The 20,290-nt window shown below is 37.4% G+C and overlaps 1 pseudogene; it reads right to left on the bottom strand.

The window, feature by feature from the left end:
- Positions 1-15,204: 15,204 nt before the first annotated feature.
- On the bottom strand, positions 15,205-18,881 carry LOC113228640 (annotated as a pseudogene).
- Between the last annotated feature and the right edge of the window lie 1,409 nt (positions 18,882-20,290).

Here is a 20,290-nt window from a genome sequence, read left to right as displayed (position 1 = left end):
GTAATGCTAACATCAATGCTTGGCGGCTGAAATAGGCAAGGTGGCAGTACTTCCCTGGATGACTACTGGTACCACTTTAATTCGACAAAGCCTTCCCATTTCATTATCAAATTTTGTTACAACGTCAATTTAGTTGTATAACAATATTAAGATTTAAAATATTTTAAAAGTTCCATAGATACATCACGGTAATGTATCTTACGGCCATTGTTCCACTAACGCGACTCAGTCACGCCATGAAAAGGGCTAAATTCGCAGCTGTCACTTTTTTAATTAATTTACGAGGGAGCGGCTCACACGCACGCATTTCGCGCGCTTTTTTGTCCTGTATAATACATATGTGATATTCATCAATTAATTTCTCCTTTCTTCAAGCTGCTCCACAATTTTCGTCGATTCATGATTTAAGTTTCGTGTATCTATCGCTTTTATGTCGAGTGAGCTGGTTGCGATTGTGAACATGTCAAAATTAGGGAAATGGCTTTCTAATTATGGTGTTACACCTTACGTACTTCGGCCACTAAGCAGTAATGTGAGCATTACTGCGTTCCGGTTTTGAAGGGTAATGAACCCTCATGAACACTCATCATAGATCGTTGTGAAAGAGTTCGTCCAGGGAAGTACTACCACCTTACCTATTTCTGCCGCCAAGCAGAAATGTTAGCATTACTGCGTTCCGGTTTAGAAGGGTAAGGGTGCAGGTGAAATTACAGGCACATGGGATTTGTCAATTTATGTCTCAGGGTGACGGGCGCAGTGGGAATGCCCTTCCAATCTTTGCGATTTAAAGCTCTGTCGACAAGACGACGTAGGGAAAACGTGCCCTTTATGCTACGTACGAAACTAATTAAGAAAGTCACCTGGTGGTGTTAATTAATAGGTGGTGTTAATATATATTTTTCAAATAATATCACCACACCGACGACTTGGTCTCAAAATAGGGGATTCCTTGTATTATGAGTACCAGAGGAACGCTGCCCTCCTTGTCGTAACTAACGCATTTGCATCTTGGTAACTTTCGGAATATGGGCGTTTAAAGTTATTTTTTTTATAATTTAATTTACGCTGATTTTGTTTAAGTCGAGGCATTTCAACGCAAGCCTACATTTTAGGAGGTGAGGTGTGGTGGACCCCCTCGCGTCTCGTAACACACGCGCTGAAATATAATATGAATAAAATAAGAACAGGCGGAGAAAGTTTGACATACATCCGACATCGACAAGCGCCCGATGGCGACGGGGCAGCGTGGTGCGTCGTCAAACCGTTGGCCAATTTTCAAATTTTAATATAAACATGAATTTAATAACTACAGCCCCCGTAGCATGGCTACGCATGATAGCCGCGACGCCGCGCGCGATAAAATTGAAATAAGCGCGCTATTGGCTATATAAATTATATCTGATTGAGACAGCCAATAGCGCGCGCTTATTCCAATTTTATCGCACGTGTTGCGACTAACATGCGTAACCATACCACGCGGGCTGGGCATCAGTTGAAACCAAACAGCGGTTGTCTGTACTTAAAGAGAAATATCTCGACATAAAAATTATGTGCAAAGTTAGATTTTATTCTTAAATAATTCGTTTTTGACTTTTATTTTAGCCTGTTATCAATATCTTATATGATCGAGTGTGGCATGTTCCTACCGTGTAACAAATTAGCACATTCTTTGGATATTATCCTTAGGTGTGTCGTATATTTTTGTAAGACATTTATTTAATACGAAATACCTAAACCAATTGATTTAGCAAAACAGTTTTTATTGCTTCTCCTCCAGTGACTCGCCTAAGCAATAAAATTGAAACTGAAGATATTAAAAAAATTCTTTTAGGGGGTTGTGAAACACGACTATTGGATACAAACACAAGTTGAGAATTCAGCTGTTTCAAATGTACATTATTAAGAAACAAATGAAATCTTTTTTTAGTAGTGAATGGTCGTGATCAATATGTTTATACAATTTTGATTTAAATCAGTACAGAGTACTAAAAAAACCGACCTCAAAAGTACGTGGAATTACATATAATTACCAAAATTTATTGAAATCGGTTACCGGAAAGTGCGCAAACACGGATTTATCCCGTAGTTCGCCACACTATACGGGAATTGATACAGGAGATAATAAAAATCGGTTCTCACTACTCAAAGTATATTGAGAGAGAGAAACGCCTTGAATTAAAGAATGGCAAAATCATTGCTCATTATACTAAAATTTAGACGCTATTTATAAAAACAACAGCCACCCTTAGAGGTGGATGATTTTCTTCACAATTGAATGGGACCACTATGGAGGTATCCTCTTTCCAACAAAAAAAGAATCATGAAAATTGATTCACAAATACCGGAGTTATCGCGTACCATATATACAAAAAAAAAACACAGTCGAATTGAGAACCTCCTTCTTTTTTGAAGTCGATTAATAAAGTAAATGACTCCGCATCCTTTACTTTTCAGGGCAGTTTATTAATGTCAAAGTCAAAGTTAAATAATCTTTATTTGAAATCGTCATACTGATTCAACTCTACTGCCCATTCGTAAGGCAGATTTCCCTGAGAAGAATAAGTAAGAAACTCTAGGGGTTGCTCTTTGTAAATATACATTTGAATACATTTATCATTACAATATTTAATTTAAACATCTTAGATAGAGAATACCTGAAAGAGCTAAACGGGTCACAACCACTGATTTTTGTTTCATCGACGCCAGATATGTTAATATCCCAATTTCGCTAAAAAATGTCGATTAGGTAATTTATGGTAATGACGGCAGAATAGCTTGTACAGCATTATATAGATTAAAAATGTACGGTATTAAACTCAACATGAATAAATTTTAATTTGAAAAGAACCAATTAGATTTTGTTTATACTCGAATCTATGTATCTAATTAGTCATGTAGATTTAAACATGCCATTATAGACATAATTGGCCCGCTACCATTATCCGAAGATATGAGTACTGCGTCATTATGATTGATAGGAAAATAAAGCGGTCAAAGACGTGTCCAGTAAACACATAACACTGACAACAATACGTAATGTGTAATAAGCGGTTGGGTGGCACGTTTCCGGTAGGCGATAACTGTTGCTACGGAACTAGGTACATCAGTCTCTGCGGTCGAACTAGGTAGGTGCGTGGTAGACCAGCATGGTAACCACCATGCTGATCTACCACGCAGAGGTCCCGGGTTCGATTCCCGGGACGGGAGAAATATTCATATATCTTCTGAGTTTGGATGTATTTGTGGTTGACTATATGTGACCATGGCGCCCGTGACGCAAGGTTCTATTTCAGGGCTATGAGTGTATGCGATATTATTAAAAACGTCGTTTGTCCGAATATTTTTTTTATGAAGTAGCAAAAAGAAAAGTTTATTTCGCAAATTGGTCCTATCGGAAATCGAACCCGGGACCTCCGCATCCAGTGTCCACGGTGCAAACGGTTGGGCCACTGAGGTGGTCAACAACATTTTTTCAAAAGAAAATATTTTTTTCTAGTACGTATAAAAATATCCAAACTCCGACTACTTAGCTAAAACAAAAACACAAAGAGAACTTGTTATAGCCATTGCCACTAAAACGAGTGGAAAAAGGTTTCCAAACTCGCATACAAAGTAAGCAAATGTCTACGTAAAAGTATCATAACATTACATTGTAGAAACTGCTGACGTTTAGTATTTGCTTACATTTTCAGCCAAAGTCCTAGACAATAAAGTTTTGGACATGCGGTACTAGTCTCTTACATTCAATTTTCTTTTGTATTCGAAATATTTTATAATGCAATATATTTTTTTACAATACGCGTCTTATGGTAAGCGACACGCCTATCCACAGGCAGTTGCAGTGCCACTCAGAGCTTTAAAACGCAAAGATCTGAGGGGCAAAGTCATAAATCATAAAATAAATAAATATAAAAAAAAGTTTTCGTTGCTTTTAAACAGATTGTCGGATTTTGTAAATTATATACCAATTGCTTAGTAGATACTGGGTATTTACGCATTACAAGTTTCAAGAAACTTTGATTGAAGTTGGCAGTCTGGCAGCTGCCTAGTTTTTAATTCTTTTATCGGCAATGCCGACGGACCCACTTGTTTGTTGTTTTAAACTTAGTCCCTTTTTCACACAAAACAAGCCACAGTATTCTACACCAAAATAGTAGAATAGTCGCAGTACAGCATTAGTAGCAATTGCGTATCTAAATACGCAAAAAGTAGCAGTAGAGTTTTTTTTAGAAAAAGTTCGCCCAGAGAAGCCTTACCTCGTTCCGTTTTTGAAGGGTAAGGGTGTTGGTGAAATTACAGGCAAATGGGGTTTGTCAATTTATATCACACAGTTACGGGCGCAGTGGCAGTGCCCCTCAGATTTTTGTCATTTAAAACTCTGAGTGGCACTGCAACTGCTATGGACAGGCGTGTCGCTTACCAAGCCGTACGATTTGTTCGTCCCGTCACTTGGTATTATAAAAAAATAGAAAATGAAATTGTCGAACTACAGCTGCAGAGCTTATCTAGTTAAAATTTAATCGAGGGCTGCGTAGGGTGTCCTAGGGCGTAATGCCCTGGAGGCTGGTAACTTTGAATGGTTAAGCTTATTAATTATAAACTGGGATATACAATCTGAGTTTATAGTCAGACGGTTATTATGTAGAGTTGTTATACATAGTATGGTTACTCTGAATACTAAACGATGTAAACTAAGTGACTCTGGTGGCTCGGCGATTTAGACTCTGGGCACTGTATAAACAGGTATCCACAATGACCACTTTTCTAAACCGTGAAACACACAAATAGTGAGCGCGGGTCGGGACCGCGGCGGGTCTAATTCTGTGTATTTAATGAACGACAATACACCGAGCGCGGACGCGGGACGAATGCATTCGCCCACAATCGGTATATTGTCGTCCATATACATACACGGAATTAGATCCGCCGCGGTCCCGACCCGACCGGGCGGCGCCCGAACCGCACCCGCTCCTCTGTGTCTTCGACATTTAAATTAGTTATGGTCTACTACTAATTTTAGACTGTATTCGGCGATCGAATTCGACATTAAAAATGTAATAAAATAACTGTCACTGTCAAAAGGACATCTCATAGATTATAAACATTTTTTCAGAATCGTTTTAATAAACCTGTTAATACTTGATATTTCTCGTAAATAGGAAGGAAGGAAGTTTTATAATTAATTTGTTTATACACCTACCTATGTAGTAATATAATGCGCTACGTCATCTGTGGCGTTACAAAATATTATAAACAAAAAGGGTAGCCAAAGATTGTATATTCCCGAAACTATATAGGCAATTTCTGTGATTCTCTGACATGTTATACCCGCATAGTGTTTGTCAAACATTCATGGTTTAAATAGTGTACCACACCGTAGCTAGACTCTTCAATTCTAACTATAAGTTTCGTTATGGGGTGCTCAGAAATGTTACGTAAATATTTATTACATATGAAGTAAGGTTTTATTTAAATAATTAATGCGTTTTATTAGCACAATACTCACTGGCACAATATATTACATTTCGATGACCTCGGTGACCCAATTTTTTGCGTTATGGGCGGTGGATAAAATAACCTCAAGTTCGATTTCCTATAGGACTAATTTTAGGAAATAACTTTTTTAAATTAGTCTGATCTTCGCGTTCTGGGTAGAGCCCCGGAGTGAATTCTGATTTTCTGTTACTGTCGATAAATGGCAACATCAAATGTCATATCTTGACAAATTGTTAAAATTTTGTGTTTTCCATACCATTAATTAGTGTAATAGTAAAGATATCAAAAACATATGTTTAAATTTAATAAAGGATTCCATTTCTGTAGTTATTTTTGTGAATTTATACTAGATGAGACTCTTTAATGCCTCTATGGTATGGCTACTATCGAGTGCGCCCGACACTTGGTAATGAAGTGTAAAATAACTAAATCAAATTATGTGAACACTTATATTTTAATCAATAAACAAATAATAAGAAGAGCAGTTGATAACTAACGGATATACGGCAGTTCTCTGCGTGGTGCGCGGAGTGCGGAACAGAGACTAGACGTGCTACTGTGTTGTTAATTGTTTTTTTAATCAAAAGTTGGTGAAATATTGTGTTATTTGTGATAAAATATACATCAAATTATTCGTTAGCTCCTACTCTAACAAACTGTGTATTTTGTTAAACGATATTCTTATTATTAAACGGTACAAAGTGACAAATAGTTATCGAAATTCACGTTCATTCGAACAATTTTTGAACAATGACGGTGATTAGCGAGCGGGCGAACTTCGGAGTGTATTGCATCTACGCGGTTCATAAACCATATTTACATCGTAGCGGTTTTTTAATTTCGCAAGGTCGAATATAGCTGCAACAGTGCAGCGGGAGATTGTTGGACAGCGCAGTGTCGGTGCGAAACGGTCGCGAGTCTAAACCCCAGTATTTATTGATTTTAGTCTGTTTTTTATTATAATTTCTTTTTTATTGATCGGATCATTCTTTTAAAATAAAAAAAGGGCAGTTTCTGCTACAAAAAAAAAATGTACCGGGTGCTTATCTCACATAGAGGGAAGGCAATATATGACGTGCTGCAAAGTAAGTATTACGATCTACCATGCGCAAATGTGTCAGAACAACGTTATTTGAATACGATAACACCCGAGCATCAGGCATTTTGGAAACGTGTAGCCTGTGTCAGTAAGGCGCTCCGCAGATGGAGCAACTTTAATTGACGCCAATGGCAACTTTTTACAAGTTTCCTTTAACGGTTGCCGGTTGTAGCAACTAAAAGGCCTTGTTACCGGTTGCAACAATTTTAAATAAACTTACGAAATCTACGGTCAAGACTGGCGCTGCGGGGGACGAGGAGAAAGTGAAGTTCCTTCACGAGTTGCGGTTACCGGTTGCGGAAACTGGCAACTGGAGACAACCGGTACAAATTTGCAAGTTTCTAATTGCGGCAATTAAGAATTTATTTAATCACGGATTTCGGCAATCGAAAACTGTACTTGATTGCCGAAACTCTCAACTTAAGTTGCTACGTCTGCGCAGTTTCTAGAAATTATATGAAAAACATCATAAACAGCTAGGTGCGGATTGCCAGTTGGCGAAACTCGACGATCAAAGTTGCTCCATCTGCGCCCTGGACATTTGTATCGACGCCCTTACGGATTTCATCGCTTCTTTTTCGTCATTTGATCATGTGGTGCTAGTTTGTGACTTTAACGTGAACCTTTTAGATATTGAAAACACTTCTACAAAAAACTATTCGATTATTTACAGTACTTAAATCTTATGCGACACACTTTACCCATAATTGCGAAACATTGATTGACATTATGTGTTCAAGTATGAAAATAGTTAATGTTCAGATTGATTATATACCGGATCTTGGTGGTCATGCATTCGTCACGGGTAAAATCGGTGTGCAAAAAGTAAAGGTACCCCCAAAACACATTTTTTACCATCCACTAGCTAATATTGACATAAATGCGTTCAACACAGATATTAGGGCAACGGATTGGAATCGATTACTATCGAATAACATAAGAGACTCCGTCCGTAATTTTAACGCCTGCTTGCGTAACTTATTCAATGATTATGCGTCTAAAAAGAGGATTGTTGTCAGGCAGCGAATGCTTCCCTGGCTTACATACAATGTTAAGCATATGATGAAACTGCGTGACGAAGCCCATCAGAGATTTCTGAATACTGGGGTGGATTCACATAAATACTATTATAAAGATCTAAGGAAACTAGTATTGTCTGCAATAAAAGCTAATGCAAAAAAAGAATATTAAAAAATGTAACTGACTTCAAGGTCAAAGATTGCGACTTCCCTCCACATTTGAGGGACCCAGATAAAATAAATGCTCGTTTTCTAAATTTACCCACCCCTAACGTTGACGTAGCCCACCTATCCAGTTTTTCTTCTCGTAGGCATGGTCTTGCAGTTTTTAATTTTCACGAGGTCTCACAGTCGACTGTATCCAAAGCCATTTTGGCAATTAAAAGTAACGACAGCGGTATGGATGACATTTCTCGCAATATGGCATTGCTTACCCTGCCGTATACTTTAAAATTTATCACAGCTTTAGTCAATCAGTCCATTAAGACAAGTGAATTTCCGGACCAATGGAAATTAGCGAAAATTAGACCCATGCTAAAGATCAATACTCCATCAGAGCTCAAAGACCTTCGACCAATAAGCATCCTAATGTATGTGTACTGTGTTGATTATTCAAGGAATAAATGATTTCTATTCTATTCTTTGCCCCGATTCCTGAACTCAGTACCAGAGCACCGCCCAGTATTAGGTCTAGGTTGACCCATACAAGGATATTCATTTGCAACTCGAAGTCGAGCCATCTTAGGCATCATGTTACTATGATATGCTCCTCTACGGTCTGAAGTATAGTTACGAGCCTGTACTCGATCTCCTGGTTTGGATATTCTAGTTAAGTTTTCCGTATTCTTCTTACCATTGCGTGTAGCGTCGCTCATGAAAGTTCTTGGTTGTTTTAAGTCTCGATTTCTCAACGACGAGTTCATACAAAAGTGTCGCTCTCCCTCTCTAATTTTCTTAAGACTTTAAGAAAATTATATTGATTTGATTGTGCAAAACGCTCTGCTTGTGCATTTGTAGCGACAATTCTGTTTGATGTTGAAGAAACAGCTAAATTCTTGTGTAAAAAAAAGGGGGTTGCTGTATGATTCATTTTACTAGATGTAAGTTGATCCAAATGTACAGAAAATCTTTTTTAGTTTTTGAATGCAAAATTAACTTGTTGATATTTTTGTCGGTATGATTTTTATCCAATTGGAGAATTCATTTACGAACATTAACAACTAGTGAGTGAAAATAGGTTTAGCAAAGTGTAAGTGGATTTTTTGCCGTTTTTCTTGGAGTTTGGAGTGGGGCTTTCTTTTGTTTTAAGCTGTAAGCTAGACAAGATTTGTCTTTGTTTTCTATATCGTTGTCAATGTTGTTTCAATAGATATAACTTCGAGCATGTAGTTTCATTTTCAGAATGCCAATGTGTCCTAAAAGTAATTCTTCCATTATAATATGCGCAAGTTCTGTGGAATTACGACGCCGTCTCATGATGCATCCGTTTTGTAATGTGAATTCGCAGTCTTTGTATCTAGATTCCCTTAATGAGCGCCCTGTTTCTAATACTTGTAGTAACATTCGTAATTCAGTATCGTTTCTTGTTTTATTCGCTATGATTTCGGGATATACTTCTAAAATATTAGTTTATTTGTAGGTAAAAGCGAAACGTTGATCAATTTTATTTTCTCTACCAGTTTCAACCGTTATCGGTAGGTAGTCTGCATGGGAATTTCTCGAACAGCTTTTGTATTCAATATCGTAATCAATACCAGAAAGGAAATGTGCGCGATGAAACAACCTGATAATACTTAAAGTAGGTAAGGTTTTGTGTGGGTGGAAAATCGATATAAGCGGTTTGTGATCTGTTAATAATGTAAATTTCCGGCCAAAGCAGTAATGAAAGAAAACCTTTAAGCCCCAATAAATATCACCAATTGCCAATTTGACTGTAATTCTCTTCACTTGTGCGATTGATCTTTCAGAACTCACATCTGACATCTGGTCTGTGAGAGGACGGCTCCTAGGCCTGTAGGTGAAGCATCTGAGGCCAGGATCAAAAATTTAGTTTGGTTGACGTGTATAAGTATTCTATCACTAAGAATTTCCCTTTTTATTTAATGGAAACTTTGTTCACGTTTTTCGGTCCAACTGAATTAATTTCTTTTTTAGAAATGTATATAAGGGGTTCATCATAGAGCCAAGATTAGTAATAAATTTGTCATAGCAGTTAGACATGCCAAGAAACATTCGTCATCACTTGTGTTATATAGACGATCCGCATTACAAATAGCCTTAATCTTGTCTTTGTTCGTATGTGAACCATAATATTAACAATCGTGTTTCAGGTAACTAAGATTGTTCTGGAAAAAGTAACACTTCCTTGTTGACTCGAAAATAGCTTTCTTTATGTTTTTGTGGAACGTATTTAAATTAATCGAGTAATTGATTTTTGTTCGTGCTTTGTATATACATATATTTTTTTGTCACAAGCTCGGTGCATTATTCACACCAAAATATGTGTTTGACTTTGTAAGCACCTCTATGTGTACTAAATATTTGTAAGAGGGTGCTTTCTTCGTCCATCTGCATGTTTAGTAGCCTTGAGTGATGTCTATAGTACAGAAAAGTTGGCACCCATCTATTGTAGTTGATTGTTATCTCCCCCATCTATTTGTTAGTTATTGAGTTGTGATGTATTTTCCTATTCTATAATTTGAGCAGCTACTGTGTAACATCGACAATTTGTAGAATTCGTATTTGTAATTTACCTCTTCAGTGATGTTATCATCTTCCGTTTCTTCTTCTATATTGTTTGGCAGTCCTTAAAAACGTTGTAAATTTATTTGTAAATTTTGTATCCGTGATTCAGTTTGGTCAAGAGTATTTTTTGTCTTCGTCAATACATTTTTCAACGCGTCTCTCGACGTCCAAATATTATATACGTAAAATGAATGAATCACATTACGTGAACATTTGATTTTACAATAATTGAATGACAAAAAATAACGGGTGTTAAATAAGTTACCAATATTTTAAAATTGGTGGATACTTTGTCATCTAACAACATTTTTATCGGTGATTCCTTCCTGCTTGGCCAAGAGCATAATTTCTATAGCCATGATGATAAAAAAGTCCAAAGTTCGAAATGTCAAGTTTTGCGTGATCTTTACTGTATTATGACGACCCCTGCGAAAAAAATTAGGTATGGAGTAGATATGAACATCGGTGAATATGAATAGTGGCAACACATTTCCTAAAATAAAATTTCATACCGAGTTCTTAGGTTTTCGCGATTGTTATGGATGGGTTAAACAATTTTTTGTTCCGGATAATTAATATCCGAAAAATAAAATTATTATTTTATTCGTATATTTTGGTGGGGATAGTGCAATTACTAGTGACTAGCATTGGATTATGAGTTTTCATTTCGCTAATTTAGTGGCCAAATGAAATCTATTATTGCTAGTCCTCAGACAACATAAATTAATACTTCCTGTCGAAGTCATTGGAATAATAAAGTAATAACGTTAAATCCCTCTCCTGTAACATTTGGTTTAGTGCAGATACGCGCCTTTTACTAATGCCTAGATACGTGGATTTACAGTATCCCCGGCGATTTGCCTTTTCAAACAAATCAACGTTTCGGACCTCATCCATTGTCACGGCTGACTGTCAGTTTCATTTCCTATAAATAACTCGATCAATCAATCAATTTGATTATTTGTCAGAATAAAGTACATTACGATCCAAATTTAAAAAAATATCTTTTCATATTTTATCATTTTATTTTTTTATTGAATTTAGCTGGTTAATAAATCACAAGAAATTTGAAAATATACAAGTTGTAATCTATAATTAATCATATTAACCCTAATGCATGGATTTTAATGTTTTCATTTTATTTTTTATCCAAATGCATGGACGAAAGTGAAAATTTGCATGTTTGTCCCGCGTGCGTTCCATTATTATTTATCCAATTACGATAAAACTTTTTAGAGTTGGTGTGCCCATGCCCGCAAAAGTTTCAGAAGTACTAGATCCCATTGCTGTGCATATTATCCACTTAGGAGAGAGTTAAGGCCTTTTTGATAGCTAAAAGTCTAACAGTTTTTCTACAAAATGTACATGTCTATAGTAAGAAATAATTAACAATGCTATATACATGTATATATTCTTAAGCATTTGTTATTTTTCTCCATTACGGGCTATGGCAGAGTATCAGTGAGCTCATATGCACACTTCTTAATCGTCTTTACCTCAGTCGTAAACTGATTGTAAATTTTATTGTATACGAAAGAATTAATTAAATAATATAAGTTATACATTTTTTATTACGATTTCTGGTTTAGATTGGGGCTTACGTGGTATAGACTCAACTAGATATGTAACGATTAATAAATTTAATTTTTATGAAATATAAGCTTCCAAATTTAAAAAAAATCTTACATTCACAAAAGATTTTAAAAACATTATTTAAATTAGGAGTATTTTGTATATATATCTATATATTAAATACGTTGAAAATGAATACAAAGATTGTTCGAATGTCCCACTGATCATCAGACGCTACCGCCGACTATTTTGCGATTGGCGCAAATCTCTAGGCTCGACTAATAGGAAGTGATGTCGCCTTAAAAGAAACTAGTCATTCTACTATTTGGTAGTATATTTTTTTCAATGTACATGTAATAATAAAATGATTTAAGAATTCATGAAATTATTTCATTCTTTTTCATCTTTACGAAGTGTCTATGTAAACATTTATATATGTGTTTTTAGTAGCAGAAGAGCTCTTTGTGAAAGAGTTCGTCCAGAGAAGTACTGCCATCTTATCTATTTCTGCCGCCAAACAGTAATGTCAGCATTACAGTGTTCCGATTTTGAAGGGTAAGGGAGCCGGTGAAATTACAGGCACATGGGACTTGTCAACTTATATCTCAGGGTGACGGGCGCAGTGGCAGTGCGCCTCAGATCTTTGTGATTTAAAGAGCTGAGTGGCACTGCAACTGTCATGGATAGGCTTGCTATGGTGTAACTTACCATCAGGCGCACGACTTGTTCGTCCCGTCACTTGATATTACAAAAAAAATTTAACAATCTTTTACCCATCGATTTTTCTTAATGAAAAAGAATTTTATTAAATTTGACCAACTTTTCCTGTCTCGCTTTTCTTCGTTCGATACAATGACCCTTACATAAAACTGAATCGATCAGCACAAAAAAAAATTATCCGTTTTATTCATTTTTATGGACAACTCGCTCTTGATCAAGAAATTGACTATGCCAAAATTGTTTTCACAAGAAAAGACTTAATGGTTCCTAAGACAGTTTCCTTGTATCTTTTATGATTTCGGATTTCCCCACACTGTCCCATTTAAAAGAATACTTGAATTTGACTATGACAACACTTTGCTTTTTTAACATTAGGTAGAAGGAAATTTTGGGTCTTTTCTCAAGCATCATTTCATTCCGTCATTTTGTAAGCAACTTAATAAATTGCGTAATGTAAAATACAGAAACGTATTTACTTTATTTAAGTTATTATTACTTTATTTTTTTACTCGTAATATTCCCTACCTATTTAAGTGTAAATTTCTATGTTACACAATCTATTTTAAAATCTTGCACTATAAAAATCTGAAAAAAGCAGGGATCCTAAACATCAAACAGATCTTTTATATATGTCGTGTCATTTGTAATGTCATGACTGTTCTTTTATTGTAATATGTAGTTTACAGAAAAACGTTATTTTTGCTGCAATTGCTGTTTATTTGTTTCATCATCATCATCATCATCACTCATCCATACGACGCCCACTGCTGGGTATAGGTCTCTCCCAACGATCTCCATGACGATCGGTCCTGCGCTGCCCGCACCCATCGGCTTCCCGCGACCTTTACCAGATCGTCAGTCCACCTCATGGGGGGCCTATGCACTGAGCATCGTCCGGTGCGTGGTCACCATTGAAGAACCTTTCCGCCCCAACGGCCATCAGTTATCCTTGCTATGTGCCCCTCCCACTGCAATTTCAGCTGAGCAACTCTTCGAGCTATGTCGGTTACCTTAGTTCTCCTACGGATTTCCTCATTTCTGATTCTATCACGTACGGCAATACCGAGCATCGCTCTCTCCATTGCCCGCTGAGTAACCTTGAGCCTTCTTATGAGGCCCATAGTGAGAGACTATGTTTCTGATCCATATGTGACCACTGGCAGCATATACTGGTCAAAGACTTTCGTCTTGAGACACTGAGGTAATTTGGACGCAAAGATTTTTTGTAGTTTCCCGAACCCTGCCCATCTGAGCTGGATTCGACGAGTGACAGCTTTCTCAAAGTTGGACTTACCAAATGGACTGTCTGCCCCAGGTATACATAATGGTAAACCACTTCGAGTGTAATGCTCCCAATTTTGGAGCGGGTACAACATGGACATTCGACATCATTTTCGTCTTGTCCATGTTCATCTCAAGACCCACGCTTTGGGAAACACTACTGAGATCTTCGAGCATTGTGTTCAGGTCTCCCAAGGTCTCAGCCATAAGAACTATATCATCGGCAAATCGTAAGTGCGTTAGATACTCGCCAAGTCCTTTCCAATCTAGAAGCATGAAAATATCCTCCAACGCAGCAGTGAACAGTTTCGGGAGATATTACATCTCCCTGTCTCACGCCTCGTTGCAGTTGGATAGGATTAGAGCTCTGATCCCGTACTCGGACTGACATAGTGGCGTTTTTTTATAAGTACCTTAACACATTGATATACCTATAGTCTACTTAGCACCTTTGGAGAGACTGCAGCACCGGCCAGGTCTCGATCGAATCAAAGGCCTTCTCATAGTCCACAAACGCTAAGCAAAATGGCCGGTTATATTCCTCGGTTTTCTGTATAACCTACCGCAGCGTATGGATGTGGTCTATGGTACTAAAACCCTTTTCGGAAACCGGCTTGTTCGGGAGGTTGGAAGTCGTCAAACCTGCGAGCGAGACGATTCGTGATAACTCTCAAAAACAACTTATAGATATGGCTCAGAAGCGAGATTGGCCGATAGTTGGTGATTTGCATATTTATCCTCTAAACAAGTTTGAATGTAAGAACGTGGTCACTAAAAGGCTATTGACTTTGTCATATGAGGAAACCGAAAACCTCCTTCATGTTCCATTATAGTTAATTCCCACAAACACAAACACACACACACACACACACACACACACACACACACACACACACACACACACACACAACAAAATACTTGCCCTCTAGTCTTAAATTTTTATTTATATTTATAATTTTTTGATTTGTATAAACCAAATTTTGAGTAACTTTCATCTCATAGCAATCATTCGTGACGCAGTCAATGTTTTATTGATATTTTATCCGTAGGCGGAGGCCTGGAGACCTATAGCACAGGGTATCCTAGTTTAGGCTCCAGCCTTCACAGACAACAAATGTTTTATTACTTAAGAATGTTTAATTATGGTTGAAATTTTGTGTGAAGGAAATAAATTTATTATTATTATTATTATTATTATTATTATCTCTCTCAGGATTTCAGGCTTAGATGAAATGATGCTACCATCATCAGTTTTTCAGCTTTATCAGTTGGCTAATCTTTAATACGCTCTGTATTAAATTGGCGTATGTCGTTAGTCAAAGACTTCGATATCTGCCTATTTAGCCGCCTGTGGTGACTTGCATCCTCTGAGTTCTGTAGCCTCATTTCATGTCTCTGTTCCATGAGTTGGAGTGTTTTGTCGGAGAGTTTCTTCATTCTGGTACGGTGGGTTTTGAAAAACTTGGACCCAACCGTACGGACAGTATCCACCACCATGTTGTTTCGATCGTTCACATCTATGCTGTTTTCGAGGATTTCGAAGCGGTTTTGAAATTCGAGTTGAAAGCTCTCGGGGTTTTGGAGTTGTGCAGGTATTGGTCGGAGCGTAGACTTTATCAGTCGAGATCTTTCAAGCCTGATATTGATATTCAATGTGCCTTGTACCAACCGGTGATCACTTCCTGTTTTAACGCTGTTGATCACAGAGACATAATTGATTATATGCTTTTTTTTCGACGTATGATGATAAAGTCAATCTTTTTTTTACTTTACTGTCCATTTTCAAGTTGGAGATTTCCTGAAAAAGATGTTCATCATATAGAGATTCTCCTTTTCCATGAAATCAACCAACATCCGGTCTCTGCGTTCCGTTGTCCAACTACAAATTGCCCCACTCTCAACTCATCACCGCAACGCTTTCCCAACTTTGCATTGAAGTCCCCCATCACAACCGTGTAGTGGGTTTTGTAGCTATGCATGGCTTTTGAGATCTCCTAATACATAGCCTCCACTTCATCATCTAGGTATGATGAGGTCGGAGCATAAACCTGGATGACATTCAATGAGTACCGTCTTGATATTCTGAATATCACCCTCCCGGTAGTACAGTAAGTTGCCGGAGTTAAGGATTATCGAGTCCTCCCCCTCTCTTCGGACTTCAGATAGCCCAAGCCCAATGATATCCCAGCGTAACAACTTACTAGTAGCTTCTTCCAATTCTGTGACGTTGCATCGGTCCTTAATATGCGCGTGTTGGAGGTTGCCAGGTCCAGTCGTCGTCGTGGATGGTAGCCGGGTCTCTACCGGGGATTATTCGCACCCCATGCCCTGTTTCCAAAGCCGCTACCGTGACTAGAAAAAGCAGGACTGCCGGGGACTAGGGGCCAATTCTTTGGCGTGTGTACCATAGGGAGGGGGAGGAGGGGGTGCCATAATCGCCACGCTTGGTAGGCGGGTTGGCGATCGCAGTTCTGGCCAAGATGGGTAGAAGACGCTGCTGCCCGTCTTCTGGCAATTTTCCTTTAGTCGCCTATTACGACATCCACAGAATGAGAAGGGGGTGGTGCTATTCTAGGCCGGCACCACACAGCTAAGTTTATTTGTTTATTTTTCTCTTTTTCAAAAAAAAAAACGAAAGTAGCAATAAGTATCGCCTTACCATTATCTCTAAATATATCTTGGCATCGACGTACAGTTTTCATATTAAACGTTTAGATTTCCCAAGTTGACACTAGTTTTATCAATTTTCCTTAAAAGGTGAAAGCGGATGCCTGAAAATAATTTTTGGTATGTGAATAGAGGATAAGGCCCGTCAGTCCGAAGCCGAGGCATAAATAACGAACTTTTAATGGTTTTGAGAGAAACCGGGATCCCTTTTGAATATCGATTCAGGGTTTTTTATGTAGGAAAGTGGACAACTTGCTGCCGATGATTTGACAAAAATTGCTGTAATGGATTTCGAAGGTGTGCTTTTTCGGCGACTACCTTTTTTCCTTTTTTTCTCTCTTGTTTAATTCGCCAATCGATCCAAGGGCAAAGATTGAGTAGTTATTCCAATACAATTATTTCGTTTGAAAGGGTTGTCACGTCTATTTCATTCTATTCCACAGATTCGAATTCAAATTAAGTTTGTCTTACCTGTTGTCTTTGATTCGGTCCAGAGACTATGATGAGTGGGAGAATTGTTTGTATAACTTTGAAAAGTAATTTGTATAACTTTGCCTATACTGAAAATAACAAACATATACTGCCATCTATCCGCTTTATTTATGCCGTTTCCATAAAAAGCAGCTTGTAATTGGGATTTTTATTTTTTTATGGTAACAAGTGATGGAACGAACAAGCAGTGTGCCTGGTGCTAAGCGCCTCGCCTGTCCATAACAGTTGCGGTGCCGCTTAGAGCTTTAAATCGCAAATCTGAGTGATAACTTGGAAAGTCCTATGTGCGTGTAATTTCACCAGCATACATACCTTTCGAAACCGAAACGCAGTAGTGCTGAGATTACTGCTACTAAAACAGCGTGTTATAATTAAAACAATGTTTTCTTAAGAGTAGGTTAACTATTTTTTCTCCGCTTGCAGTATGTCCGATGAACTGTTCTAATTTGAATAGGTTATTACTCCTAAATTGATTACGCAGCTTATTCCAGCAATGTTATAATCAAAGTAAATTCTGTAATGCACATAAGCCAAGTCATAATACGTATTGGCTATTACTTATTATATCAAATGCTTAAATGATGAAGTAATTTCGATTCATTTTGTACAGATGACAGGTTTTAAGCGTTCCGTTTTCAACATGACTCGCTCTTTACGCGTACGCAGCACCAACAACACAATTTTGTTTTAGCATTATACTGACGTCACCGTGACGTCATCACCTTTTTGTTAACACTGCTGTATTAATTATAAATAAATATATACTTTCTTTAGGATCCCCGACTTTCGGGGGTTGCGAACCTTCTTCGATGTGCAGATTTCTTAACGGTATTTTCTTTCACCGAAATGCTCGTAGTAAATTTCAAATTAAATTCCCACCCCGCATAGAGTGAGCGCGGGCGCAGGACCATAACTTCAACCCTCGCATAAGAGGAGACCCGAGCCTAACAGTAGGACTCATAAATGGGTTACTCAAAAGTATATAAATATTGAAAACTGTTTGAACAGCGTACTATGCTTATGCGTATACTTGAATAACTTACATTGTAATTTTATGGGGAAATAGCACACTCGGCTACAAGCTCTTCATTTTGTAAAAGAACGAATAAGTATATTGTAAATGTAAAAGAAACAGACAACTGTCGGCCACATTTTACTACTTTAGATACTTTAACTTCAATATATGCAGTATTTTTTTTAATGGGTCTTTATGGGGAAATCCGAAACTATAGAAGATACAAAGAAACTGTCTTGGGAACCATTAAGTCTTTTCTTGTGAAAACATTTTTGGCATAGTCAATTTTTTGGTCAAGCATGCAAATTAAATAAAATTGATCAAATTTTTTTAGTGCTGATCGACTCAGTTTTATGTAAGGATCATTTCATTGTAAAGGACGAAAAAAATCGAGACAGCAGAAGTTGGTCAAATTTAATCAAATGTTTTTCATAGAAAATGACAATTTTTTTTTTCTTCGGTAACTTTCGAGATTCTTCTTCTCAGCATATTATTATTAACTCCACTGTTGAATATTTGCCTCTTGGTATGTTTTCCACTGCCCTCGGTTTGCGTCTATTCTGCTACAGGTCGATCCTGCCGTCTTTTTGAATTCGTCCAACTATCTCGCTGGTATTCAGAACAAAACTCTCTGGCTCGAGCGGTCGCCATTTCTACGACATACGTGTCCATCCCATTGCCATTTCTGTTTGGCATCTTGTACGCCCACGTCGATGACTTTGGTGCGTAAACGTATTGCTTCATTTCCTATCTTATCGCTTAGAGATAAAGGCATTTAGTCTTTAATTTGCTAATAAAAAATGTCAGTTACGTTGATTTTGCATAACAATGAAACTGGAACTAAATAAGATATTAAAAAACTGATTAGATGAGGTTGTAGATCTAGTTTCGTTCTCAACGTTGACGACAGATATAGTAATAACTCAATTTTGCTAGAAATATCGATTATGTTACTTATAATAACGAGGGCAGTATAACTTATAAGTTGTTGAGAAACAATTGTAATATGCGTTGTGTTGTATGTGTTATATCTATATGTCTAAATCTATTAATAACTTGTAGTTGTGTATTGTATATCAGATTGTCTGTTTACCTACCTTTTGTTTTATTTAATGTATATTTAGGGGACTATAGTTTACTTATAAGTTATGTAATATGTATTTTTTATATATATGTAACTGTTTGTCCCTCAATAAATTAAAAAAATAAATAAAAATATGTGTGCGTGAAACAGATTTTAACTACCCCGCCTAACTTGCCGCTGCGTAGGTAATGCTCATAAATACTTAATAAGTGTTCTCCCTTTGCATAAAGAATCCCAGATTCTGCAGACTATAGTTGCATATTACTTCTAAAGTCTATCTAAGTTCAAAGCCTAATTAATGGAATGGACTAATTGCTGTACCAAGTTACATTAAAGTGCTACGTGCGCTTACGAAATTTCTGCCTCGCATTCGCTTGAATTTCACACCAATTGTCTGGTTTCAGAACTTTTTTTTATACTAAGTGATGGGACGAACAAGTCGTGCGCCTGATGGTAAGCTACACGCCTGTCCGTAACAGTTGCGGTGCCACTCAGAGCTGTAAATCGCAAAGATCTGAGGTGCACTGCCTCTGCGCCCATCATTCTGAGACAAGACTCATGTGCCTGTAATTTCACCCTTACCTAAAATACCTGAAATAGGCAAGGTGGCAGTAGTTCCCTCTTACACAAGGAGCTCTACTGCTACTAAAAATATGGGAGTGTGGTAGGTAAGTGCCCTAAGCGGTTACAAAAATAATCTTGCCATATACAATATTTTCACGACTAGGAATGAGTAATGAACTCATAGTAACGACATTATTAGATACTCAAGGCGAGTAATCTAATACGAGTCTTCTCCATTCAGTGCTTCTATAATTAAAGGGCTGATAATTAATATCTTACCTCTGCCTCTCGCAAGTTTTTTTATCGACCAAACTATGAGTGGTAATTACTATATTTGGGTCGAATGTTTTTGAAGCTTAAAGTAATAATAATAGTTAGCCTATATAGTCCCACTGCTGAGCACAGGTCTCACAATGAGAGGGACTAGGTTGTAGTTTCTATGCAGATTGGGAACTTCACGCACCACACATCATTAAATTGTGTGTGCATGCAGGTTTCCTCAAGATGTTTTCCGTCATCGAAAGCTGGAGGCGGAA

Source organism: Hyposmocoma kahamanoa, unplaced genomic scaffold (genome assembly GCF_003589595.1).
Source record: "Hyposmocoma kahamanoa isolate Upper Pololo Valley unplaced genomic scaffold, ASM358959v1 232, whole genome shotgun sequence".
Lineage (NCBI taxonomy): Eukaryota > Metazoa > Arthropoda > Insecta > Lepidoptera > Cosmopterigidae > Hyposmocoma > Hyposmocoma kahamanoa.
Note: the sequence above shows the minus strand (reverse complement) of the source record. Positions and strands in the feature narration are given on the sequence as shown.